The sequence below is a fragment of the Herpailurus yagouaroundi genome, unplaced genomic scaffold (assembly GCF_014898765.1).
Source record: "Herpailurus yagouaroundi ecotype Mexico unplaced genomic scaffold, PumYag 191, whole genome shotgun sequence".
NCBI classification, from domain to species: domain Eukaryota; kingdom Metazoa; phylum Chordata; class Mammalia; order Carnivora; family Felidae; genus Herpailurus; species Herpailurus yagouaroundi.
The window spans coordinates 16,702,244-16,712,997 of NW_024412422.1; the positions used below are offsets into that span (position 1 = coordinate 16,702,244).

Genomic DNA, 10,754 nt, shown 5'->3' on the forward strand with positions numbered 1-10,754 from the left:
ATCCATCCATCCATCCATCCATCCATTTATCCATCCACCCATCCATCCATCCGTTCATCCATCCACTTTCTCTACAGATCACGCTTAGTCCCCAGTACATACTGGTCAGAGTTGTTTACTGAGTATACTGACTATTGTATACTGCATATAGCAGAAATTCTGACTCTAATTAGTTTTAATTAGTTTTCAATAGATTTTTATGGTGATCAAGAACAACAAAGGTTTACATTAGGTAGTATGATTAGTTCCTGTTTATTAGAACAAGAAATAGGTTCTTCTATCTTCAAAAGTTATCTTTGATTAACTCTTACCTCATAAGCTTTTGTAGGTCTGAATCCCAAAGTAAATTTATAGGTATTTGTTTGAGTCTGTCACCCGACCAGAGTCTGGATGATGGCTGTTGGTTTCCAGAATAAACCTGGGGCAAGTTGGCCTTGATGCTTTTGCGTAAACTAGAGTGAGCAGCGCCCTTTGTAAGCACTGAGGACATGGGGTCCCTGCAGAGTGGGAGCCACACTGCCATCGTGCCCCGCGCTAGCCATCTGCCCACATCTGTGCCTCCTTATGGCACAGGAATGCCAACCAGCATCTTGTCAGCTACACTGCCACGGTGGCCACATGACAGCGTTTATATGTGAAGTCATTTCTTAGCCCACACTCAGAAACAAAGAAATACAAAATGATTGATCCCAGGGAGCAGATGGGAGCCAGCTAAATGTAAAAGAAGAAGGAGAATAAACTAGAAAGGTATTTGGTTCAATTGACCCGCATCTTTCCAGGACAACCTTCACAGATGTGCAGTTTCTTAAGGTGAATTGGAAAAAATGGACCAGATCAACAAGCCCATAAGAAAAACGGCTGTTTGTCAGCCGGGTATAGAATTCTGGGTGATTCTGGGGCAAGAACAGGACATGACAAATTCTTAAAGGTTCTGCCACGATCTCTAGTATTTATGACCCACTTCAAAAGCAGCTACTGCGGCCACATGTGTCACAGGCTGGGTGACTGCAGTTGTTCCGTGCTGTTAGTGGTGAGAAGGGGAGACAGGTGAGTGAGAATGTCCCAGACAGTGACGTTCTCATTGAAGACATAATCCTGTCACTGTGGGTAGGAGGACTGGCGTTTCACCATGATGTGGAGTCCTGACTACCAAGGCCATCAGTGCTATAAAATAATGGAAATATAAGAGAGAAATAAAATTATCAGGTATAATATAAACATAACATAATATTAAAGAATAAAATGCTTAGCCTATACTAAGCAAATGAAAATTAATAATACAGGTCCGTTTTAGGTCTGTATGCTTTAAACACACACACACACACACACACACACAGAGTGTGAGTGGGGGAGGGGCAGAGAGCGAGGGAGACGCAGAATCCGAAGCAGGCTCCAGCCTCCGAGCTGTCTGCACAGAGCCCGATGCGGGGCTCGAACTCACGGACCGCGAGATCAGGACCTGAGCCGAAGTCGGACGCTCCACCGACTGAGCCCCCCAGGCGCCCCCAAATCTCCTTTCAAGAGCTCCTTAGAGGCGTGCGCAGTGATGGGTAGGTGACAGCTTGTAGGCAAAACGTATGTGTGCCTCCATCAGCCAACGCCCCTTTGTGTTTTGGTTATGACTTCACTTTTTATTTTAAAAGATGTTTATTCTGGAAAAGTCAAGCAGCATAGACGCTTGGCAACAACAAAGAAAAAAAATCACCTCAAACCCTAAGATCCTAAATTCTGCATTCTCCATCTCGGAAGACTGTCATTTCTTCAGTCCTCACCCCACAGGGTGGCTATAAATGGATCCCCGAATGAATGGGGATAATGTGCTATAAAAACGCACCAGCACCCTGCATGCTGTTTTTGTAAAAATGTGCCAAATTTATTTTCACTTATTTAACAGGAGAGGAAGGATCCAAACGAACGCTGATGAACTCCAAACCTTTCCTCCTTGGAAAGATGGATCGGGCCTTTTGTGATGAGGCCTCAGAGGTCACAGGGTGTAACTTCTACCGGAACCACACGTCTGCCCAAGATCAAGGACGGGAAACCAGTCCCACGCCGCGGGATAACAAGAGCCCCGTGTCACAGTGAGGTTATGTGGACGGCGTCCTTGCAGGCATTTTTGGTAAATGCAATCCATAGTGGGTCTCACCCCGCATCTGAGGCGCACGCTTATAACACTAATACCCTCGAGGGAAGTAGCCTGTTCAATATGAGGCGGAAGAAACCGTCGGGTTTTTAACTGGGAGCAGGAAAACTTGGAAGGAGCTCGGGCAACTTGGCTGCATTTCCTGGTCTCCCCGGAGCCATCATCTCCGTCTCTGGAAAATATTTACCTTCGGCCGAGGAGGCGGCTCAGTCGTGGACGGGGGTGGTGAGGTCCCCACGTCTCTCTCGGGGGGGAGGACGGATTTCAGAGGGAGCCGGTCACCCCGCTCGGCAAGGAGCTGCTTGGGCCGTAGGAAACCTAATGGGACAGAACACAGTCTAATTTTCTGGGAGAGCCGCACAGCCTCCCTGCGATTTTGCATCCAATGAGAGTTCCCATCTGGGGCTCCCTCGCGGGCTGTTCGAAACTCCCGTGTAAGAGGCAGCTCTGTACAACCAGGCTCGCCTTGGCACGGGGACGGGCCGCGTCTGGGCAGGTGAGGCTGCCTGCTCGTGAGATGCTGTCCCGCTGACTTGCCAAGGAGGGAAGGCACCGGCTGCCCCAAACGGGGTCCCGCACGGTCAGCGGAGGGCTCTGCTACAAGGTGATGCCGGATTGCTGCAGAGACAGCGAGGTGGCAACATTAAATAGATACAGACTCCCGCCCAGACCCGCCTGGCCAAAAGGATGACGATATTGGGGATTCTCGTTACTAACACACGGCTTGAGAAATGACGCACGGCCACCGTGGGACGGATTGGCTTCCGGACTCACTCTTTCGTGTTCTTTGCTTAGTTCCTTTATTACCTGTGTTTATTGTCTAGTAAATGGTTTGAAATTAGAAAAAAAAAAAAAAATCCCGAGAAGGGACAACGTTACAGTAGGATAAATCCTTCGAAGCGAATGTAGATCAACAAAGTCAACACCGGAGATTTGCTTTTCCAAACGACACCGGGGCTGAAATGGGACTTGAACCCCAGCGTCTCCAGACCCAAGGTCAACGTTGCCTCTGCTGCCTCCTGTTGAATCTGTGATGAACCCGCGTGCTCAATTATCGGTCAGCGGCCTTCCAAAGGTCCTGGGGAAGATATCCTGCCACTGAGATGTCCCCCGGGATTGGGCATGATCACTGATGCAGAGACTCCTCTCTGTGCCTGCCCCAGGCTCATGGGAACCAACCCGTATATTCACTCCGTCTGGCTCGGTCCATGACCCTGAGTCCGTCCGTGACCCTGAGTCCAAATCCACTTGGAGAGAGATGGAGACAGAAAAGGAGATAGTGCAAAGTCCTAGATTCTCAGAACACTGAGGATCCCCCAGTGGGATGAGCAGACTCTGATGTGGTCAATGCCTCCCTGGGACTTTGCAGCAGGAATACTGATGAAGATGGAAAATTGCATGCTTACAGCCACTGGGAATATTTTGAGCCAGGCTGCGACGTTTAAACTGAATGCGATCTCTAAACATAGCACATCGATGTCCCCAAGCCAAAGCGGCCCATCTGTAGCAGAAACAGCAACTTCTACTTAATGACGCTTAAGCAGGAGCCACTCCGTCACTGGAAGCTTCCCGACGCTGCAAGCAGAGGGTGGCCGAGGTGAGCAGCAGACCCTCCAGCCTGGGGTGATGTCTGGAAACCCGGCTGTTCGATCCTGAATGGAGACATCTGGTCCAGTGTTAGCTTGATCGTCATCTGTCCCCAGGCAGGGCAGGTCGAAGTGGTAGATATGCCAGAGGACGGGCGGGAGGAGATGCACCAGACCACCGTGCGTACAGACAGTGCTCCTGATGTGGGCAGACCTGGGTTCGAATCCCCGCGTTACCGCTGTGCGACTTTGGCCGAATCTCCGAGCCTCTCTGAGCCTCTGTTTCCCCAGCTGCCAAGTGGAGGTGACTCTGCTGGGAGAATAAAGAGGGAGCAGAGCCCTGCGTGTAGTCAACGCGAGATAGTAAGAGTTACAGCAGCACCAGCTGTAGGATCTGGTAAAAGTGAATCCACATTATCCTCTGGGCAAAACTAACCGAATCCCAGCCGCTGCGGCATCGTGCAGATGCGACAGTGCCCCCTCCAGGGTTCGTCGTGATGATCGCTCACCTGGTGAACAGGTGCCGATGGGGACGCCAAGGCTCGGAGCTGAAACGACTTGCCAAGGTCAGATGGCGACACGAGCATCCACTTTCCGGCTGCTCTATGGTTCCCTGCACCCCAAGCGGGACTGTGTGCCCCTCCTTGTCCTCCAAATGTCCCCCCCCCCAGCAATTGCAATTCAAAGGCTGAGAGTTCACAGATTGTGTCTGATTGGGATGGAGACCATCTAAGCAATTGGACCCCCCTAGTCCTGGGTCATTATCTTGCTCTTCTTTGCACTATCTTGCTTGTCGGGGGTGGATTTGCTGACCTTCACTCAGCCATCCAGGAGCTGAATGGCCAGATCACTCACATCACCAGGGTCCTGGCTCTTTCCTGCATCACATTTGCCTCCCAGTGGGGAGGAGGGCGACCTCTGTTAGGAGGTCTTTGCTGTGTTTAGTGCCACGGACAGTTGTCCTCCGGGGCAGGACGCACACCTCACTGTCAGTGGCTGAGCTCTGTCATCTCACACGAGGAACAATTAGGCATCGCTTGGACAGAAGCCGCTTGCATTTTCTCCAGAAGGCTTATTCTCATTTTCCCAGTATATTCAGTTCTCTCCTCCCAGGCGGTGACTCGTGGCTCTGTCGTTTGTATGTGAGTTCCAGCTGGAAGGACATCATTTGTAGCTCTCGTGACAAACGGGCAACAGAGCAAAATGGATGCATGGCGAGCTGGTGCGTGAACAACGATGGCCAATGTCCTTAGTAACCAGAGCAATGGAAATTAAAACTGTAAGAGATACCTTTACACGCCCATCGGAATGGGTATAATTTAAGAAAAGAATCCACCTTTTCAAGTGTAGGAGAGGATGTGGAGAAACAGGAACTTTCTAGAGGGGAGTAAAACGGATGGCCACTTTATTTATCTTTTTTAAAGTTTATTTCTTTGTTTTAGAGAGAGAGAGAGAGAGAGAGAGAATGGGAGAGAGGCAGAGAGAGAGAGAGAGAGAGAGAGAATCCCAAGCAGGCTCTGTGCTGTCAGAGCAGAGCCTGATGTGGGGCTTGAACCCACGAACCGTGAGATCGTGACATGCCTGAGCCGAAATCAAGACTCGGACGCTTAACCGACTGAGCCACCCAGGTGCCCCTGGATGGCCACTTTATAAAACGGTTGACTTAATAAAAAAAAAATAAATAAAAAGTTAAACATATACTTCCCTATGGCCCAGGGTTTCCACTTCTTGGTATTTGCCAGTATTTACTAGCCTGGTTCCTGAACGTTGGTAGCAGCCTTATTGGTACCAGCCCATGGAAAGGGCACGAATGTCCACCAACAGGTGCATGGGCAGCCATGTGTCCATATAAGGAAATAACACTAAGCCGTCAGAGGAAATTGACTACGGATACACGCTCCAACACGACGGGTCTGAAAATAATTGTGCTAAATGAAAGAAACCACACAGAACACGGGTGATTCCGTTCTTAGGGAATTACAGTATATGCAACAAGCCTATGTCAGACATCAGACCAGCAGTCGTGTGCAGATTGGGGTAGGGGTGCGGGGCGGGGGAGGGGGTAGGCGGAGGGATGATCATTGTTCTCTTGCTTTCGGTCATGGTCTTCCAGGCTAACACATAGGTCGCAACTTAGAAAATATTACATTTCTTAAATATATGCATTCTGTGTTATAGCATGTATACTTCGGTAAAATTCTTTAAAATCGTCCTTGGCACATGGTAGATGTCTGATAAATACATTTGGTGAGACAATCGCACTAGAATTGGGGCAGGCAGAATGATCTTACTCCCTTCCAGCTTTTGTTCCTCCTTTCTTCCCCTTTTGCTCTCAAACGATGGGAACACTTGGGGAGGTCGTGGCTTCTGGGACACTTGTCAGTGGTGACCTTAGGCACCAGGTGTCCTGCTGATAAGAAGGGAGAAAGGCCCTGGGGCCATTCACTGTACTTCTACTCTGTAGACATCATACTTCTTTTTTTTTAATTTTTTAAATGTTTTTTTTTTTAATTTACTTTTGAGAGAAAGAGAGACAGAGAGCAAGGGGGGGGGGGGCAGAGAGGGGGAGACACAGAACCCGAAGCAGCCTCCAGACTCTGAGCTGTCAGCACAGAGCCCGACGTTGGACTCGAACTCACGAACCACGAGATCATGACCTGAGCTGAAGTCTGACGCTCAACCGACCGAGCCACCAGGGCGCCCTGAGAGAATGAATTTCTGTTATTTTTAAGCCACCAAATTTTGGATAATTTGTTGTAGACAACAAAGAAATGTTGTACAAACGGAGATCAGACTTGTACCAGGTGCTCAATTGTGCGGGGCCTCTCAAGACCACGGACAGAGCCTGGGTCTTTCCGTAAAGGCAGGAAGTCACTGCAGGGCTTTAAGCAGGAGGCTGACATTACCTACCTTATTTAGACATAAAACCATTGAATCTGCAAGTCTGGCTACTGTGTGGCATCGGGGTGGGGCGTTTCAAGCCTGGAAGGTGGGTGGCAGCTTTGGAAGCTGCTGTCCTCGTCCAGGAGAAGGGACACGGTGGCTGGGGCCAGCGTGGCAGCAGGGGCATGGCTAAGGTCCTTCTTGAAGCCCAGACCTGAGATAGTTCCTCTATGACCTGAGCTGATCCGAGAACAGCTTGGGGATTCTGGAGCAGACCAAAGCTTGATGGTCACTTACATTTATTGCTGCTGGTGTACATTTAAAGTTGCTTTTGGCCAAAAGCCCCTCTCACATCCTGCAGAACTGGGGAAGGACATCCCAGGGAGGCTCTCGTCCACCGCGTCACCAGCAGGAGGACTCTGTGTTTGCTCCTTCTCTGTCGTGGAGAACAAACACACAAGCAGCCCAGTCTTCCAAAATGCACGTGCACTCTCCCCACTCCATGGGGGCAACACACACACACAGCCCCGTGGAAACTTTCAGAGACCCCGGATTGTGCCGTAGACTCCACCTCAAAGACCCAGAGGAAGCACTGGTGTGACAGAAGGTCTTGTGTCCTGACGTGGGGGGTGGGAGTGGGGGAGGACACATTTTATGTCTTGTTCGGATGTTGACCTGCCATGTAAAGCTACCTCCCTATCATGGTTCTCTATTTTAGGTACATGTATGGGAAATTCAGATTCGATTGACTGCACTGCTGGCCATTGCTCAGCTAACTCTTTAACTCCTTCAAACAGGAGCAGCTGTTCATTGGCTCTACATTTAGAGCATCCAGTACCTACAGAGGAATATGAGAGGGTGGACTCTATTGCAGGCGAGTGTAGACATAGGGAGGGGTGAAGATTTGCAGCCAGCTACTTAATATACTATTGGAATATATCACCCAGTAACCGACCATTCAGGATTTCGTTGGCCAGAGCACCTTGCTAAATGGCTGAAATATAATGTATTTAATCAACTCCTTTCTTTTCTTTAAAAAAATGTTTTTTAATGTTTATTTATTTTTGAGAGAGAGAGAGAGACAGACAGAGCACAATCGGAGGAGGGGCAGAGAGACAGGGAGACAGAGAATCCGAAGCAGGCTCCAGGCTCTGAGCCATCAGCACAGAGCCCGATGCGGGGCTCCAACTCGTGAGCTGCGAGATCACGACCTGAGCCGAAGTCGGATGCTGAACCGACTGAGCCACCCAGGTGCTCCCAATTTTTTTTAATATTATAAGCAGTGTTACAGGCTTATGTTATATGTGATATGTCTTTGTCTAGTCCTCTTGTTATTTCTTTAGATTGTTTCTTAAAATGAAATGACTAATATTTTCACAAATATTTTTAAGATGGCTGCTACCTGCTTGCCAACATGTTTCGCAGAGAAGTCGCAAGACTGATTTCTCATTTTCTTTTAAATTTTTTTTTCTCAACGTTTTTATTTATTTATGGGACAGACAGAGACAGAGCATGAACGGGGGAGGGGCAGAGAGAGAGGGAGACACAGAATCGGAAACAGGCTCCAGGCTCCGAGCCATCAGCCCAGAGCCTGACGCGGGGCTCGAACTCACGGACCGTGAGATCGTGAGATCGTGACCTGGCTGAAGTCGGACACCCAACCGACTGCGCCACCCAGGCGCCCCGACTGATTTCTCATTAACAGTGTGAGAAATGCTTACTCATCCTGATACTGGGCATTGTCAATCTGTTTTTAAAACATACTTGCTAATTTGATGGGGGAAATGTCATATTGTTTTTACTTGTGCTTCTTTTGTAACTTGTAAGTAAGGAACACATTTTTGTACTTACTGATTTCTGGTAATTACATATTTGATTGGTAAGTGGGACACATATATTATCATCACTTGAGCTTTTTAGAAATAGTGTGTGTATACAGGCTGCATGGTTAGCAATTCTTCTATTATGTCTCATTAATTCATTCAAGAAATAATTGCTGAGAGCCTCCTATATATGGTAGGCATGATTCTAGGCGCTGGTGATTTCATAATGACCAAATATAAAATTCTTTGTTCTCTGGGCACCTGGGTGGCTCAGTCGGTTGAGCGTTGATTTTGGCTCAGGTTATGATCTCACGAACTGTGAGATCGAACCCCAGGTTGGGCTCTGTGCTGGCAGCATGGAGCCTGTTTGGGATTCTCTCACTCTCTCTCTCTCTCTCTCTCTCTCTCTGCCCCTCCCACCATCCTCAAATAAATAAATATACTTAAAAAAAATCTCTGTTCTCATGGGACTTGGCATCTTCTGGGGCAGAGAGAGATACAATACATGAGTAATATATGTGGTATGTTAGATCGTGAAAAGTGTTCAGAAAAGAAAGAGCAGGCATAGTGTCTGTAGGGGTAAAAGGAAAGCTTGCAATTTTAGAGAGAGTCCAGGAAATTTTTCTCCAAAAAAATGAACATTCTTTCCATCTGAGTCAAGATGAAAGGAAATGTGTGAATTGGCCACAAAGATACCTAGGGATTCCAGGAAGAGGGGACAGCAGTGCAAAGGCCCTGAGGCAGGAATGTGTCTGTGTTGGATTGAGGAAATCATGGTGGGTCTTCATGGCCATTGAAGGACTGTGGCTTTTTCTTCACAGGAATTAGGAGCCGTTGGAGAATTTGAGTAGAGGAGGGATTTGTTTCGTTACACATTTTTAGAGGCTCACACTGGGTGCTGGTTTGAGGACATACCAAAGAGGAGCAAAGGCAAGGTCGAAAGGGTCAGGTGGGAGGCTGCTGGAATAATCCGGACGGTGGATGATGGGAGTGGCTTGGACCCAAGAGCCAGCAGTGCCAGCGACGGGCAGGACTCCGGTTTTCAGTGTTAGAAGGTGGAGCCCACAGACCGGCTGACAGATTCACGTGATGGTTCTGTTTGGTTTGCTTGGGTTTTTTTTGTTTTTTTTTTTTGGCTATTATCATTTTTAAAATTTTATTTAAATCTAAGCTGGTTGACATATAGTGTAGGAATGGTTTCATGAGTAGAAGTTAGTGACCTGTCACTTCCATATGACGCCCAGGGCTTGTCCCAACAAGTGCCCTCCTGATGCCCATCCCCCATCCAGCCCATCCCCCGCCCACCTCCCCTCCAGCCGCCTTCAGTTTGTCCTCTGTAGGGCTGCTCCTCTCAAAGGCGAAATACCCCTTTCTGGGTGTTTCCCCCAGCCCCCTCCATTCTCCGGTCACAGACAACCTTGTTTCTCTCCCCGTTTGCGTCAGTAATGGTCCCTGTGATGTGACATGACGCACGAGCCCCGGAGTCGTTCACAACCCCGTCGGACAAGAATGACCTTGGAGATGTCCTCCCCGGATAGAAACGAGAAGCATTCATGACGCCAACAGTAGAGAATACCGTTGTCTTCTGGTGGATGTCACCCCCCGTGGCAGGCTGGCCCCGGCGGGTGGAGGGCGGGCGGGGGATGCCCCGCTGACACTTCGGTGACCACACGTAGGACGCTGCCCCTTCCTCGGCTGTGTCCTGTCACATCCGTCAATTCCGAGCCACAGTCTTGACCTCGGAGCTTCTCAGCCTCAGCAGGGCTGGCGGTTTGTGCTGGATAAATCTTTGCCCAGAGAGTCTGTTCCGTGCCTTGTGGGACTTTGAGCAGCGTCCCTGGATTCCGCCTGCCAGATGCCAGAGACGACCCAGACCCTGTCGATGTGCCCGGGAGACACGCTCACCCATGCTTGGCGACCCCGACCAGGACTAAGCTGTGTCCCCGAGTCCACGGGATCCGGATCTGTCGTAGCCCGACTAGGGCAAGAGTAACTCAACCTCCTCACAGCGGCAAACAGCCATCATGCTCTCCCCACCTGGGCCTGAGCCCTGGGGAAAGGGCACTTCCTGCTCCCTCCTCAGTCACCGACCCTTCTTTGCAAGGTCCCTGTTGTCCCTGTAGTTGGACAAGAACATACATACTCTTGGGATGTGGGTTCACTTGGTAACTTCACTGTTGTTTTTCTTTACTCCTTTTTCTTTTTTTTTTTTTTTAATTTTTATTTATTTACTTTTGAGAGACAGAGTGAGACAAAGTGAGAGTGGGGAGGGGCAGAGCGAGAGGGAGACACAGGATTGGAGGCAGGCTCCAGGCTCTG

The 10,754-nt window shown here is 49.2% G+C and overlaps 1 long non-coding RNA gene across 1 annotated transcript in view; it reads left to right on the forward strand.

The window, feature by feature from the left end:
- The window catches only part of LOC121010433 (uncharacterized), a 23,156-nt gene extending 19,471 nt beyond the window's left edge, over positions 1-3,685 (forward strand). The window contains exon 3 of the long non-coding RNA XR_005781161.1: positions 1,895-3,685. This is a non-coding gene — a long non-coding RNA (uncharacterized LOC121010433). The remainder of the gene's footprint in view (positions 1-1,894) is intronic.
- Positions 3,686-10,754: the final 7,069 nt, after the last annotated feature.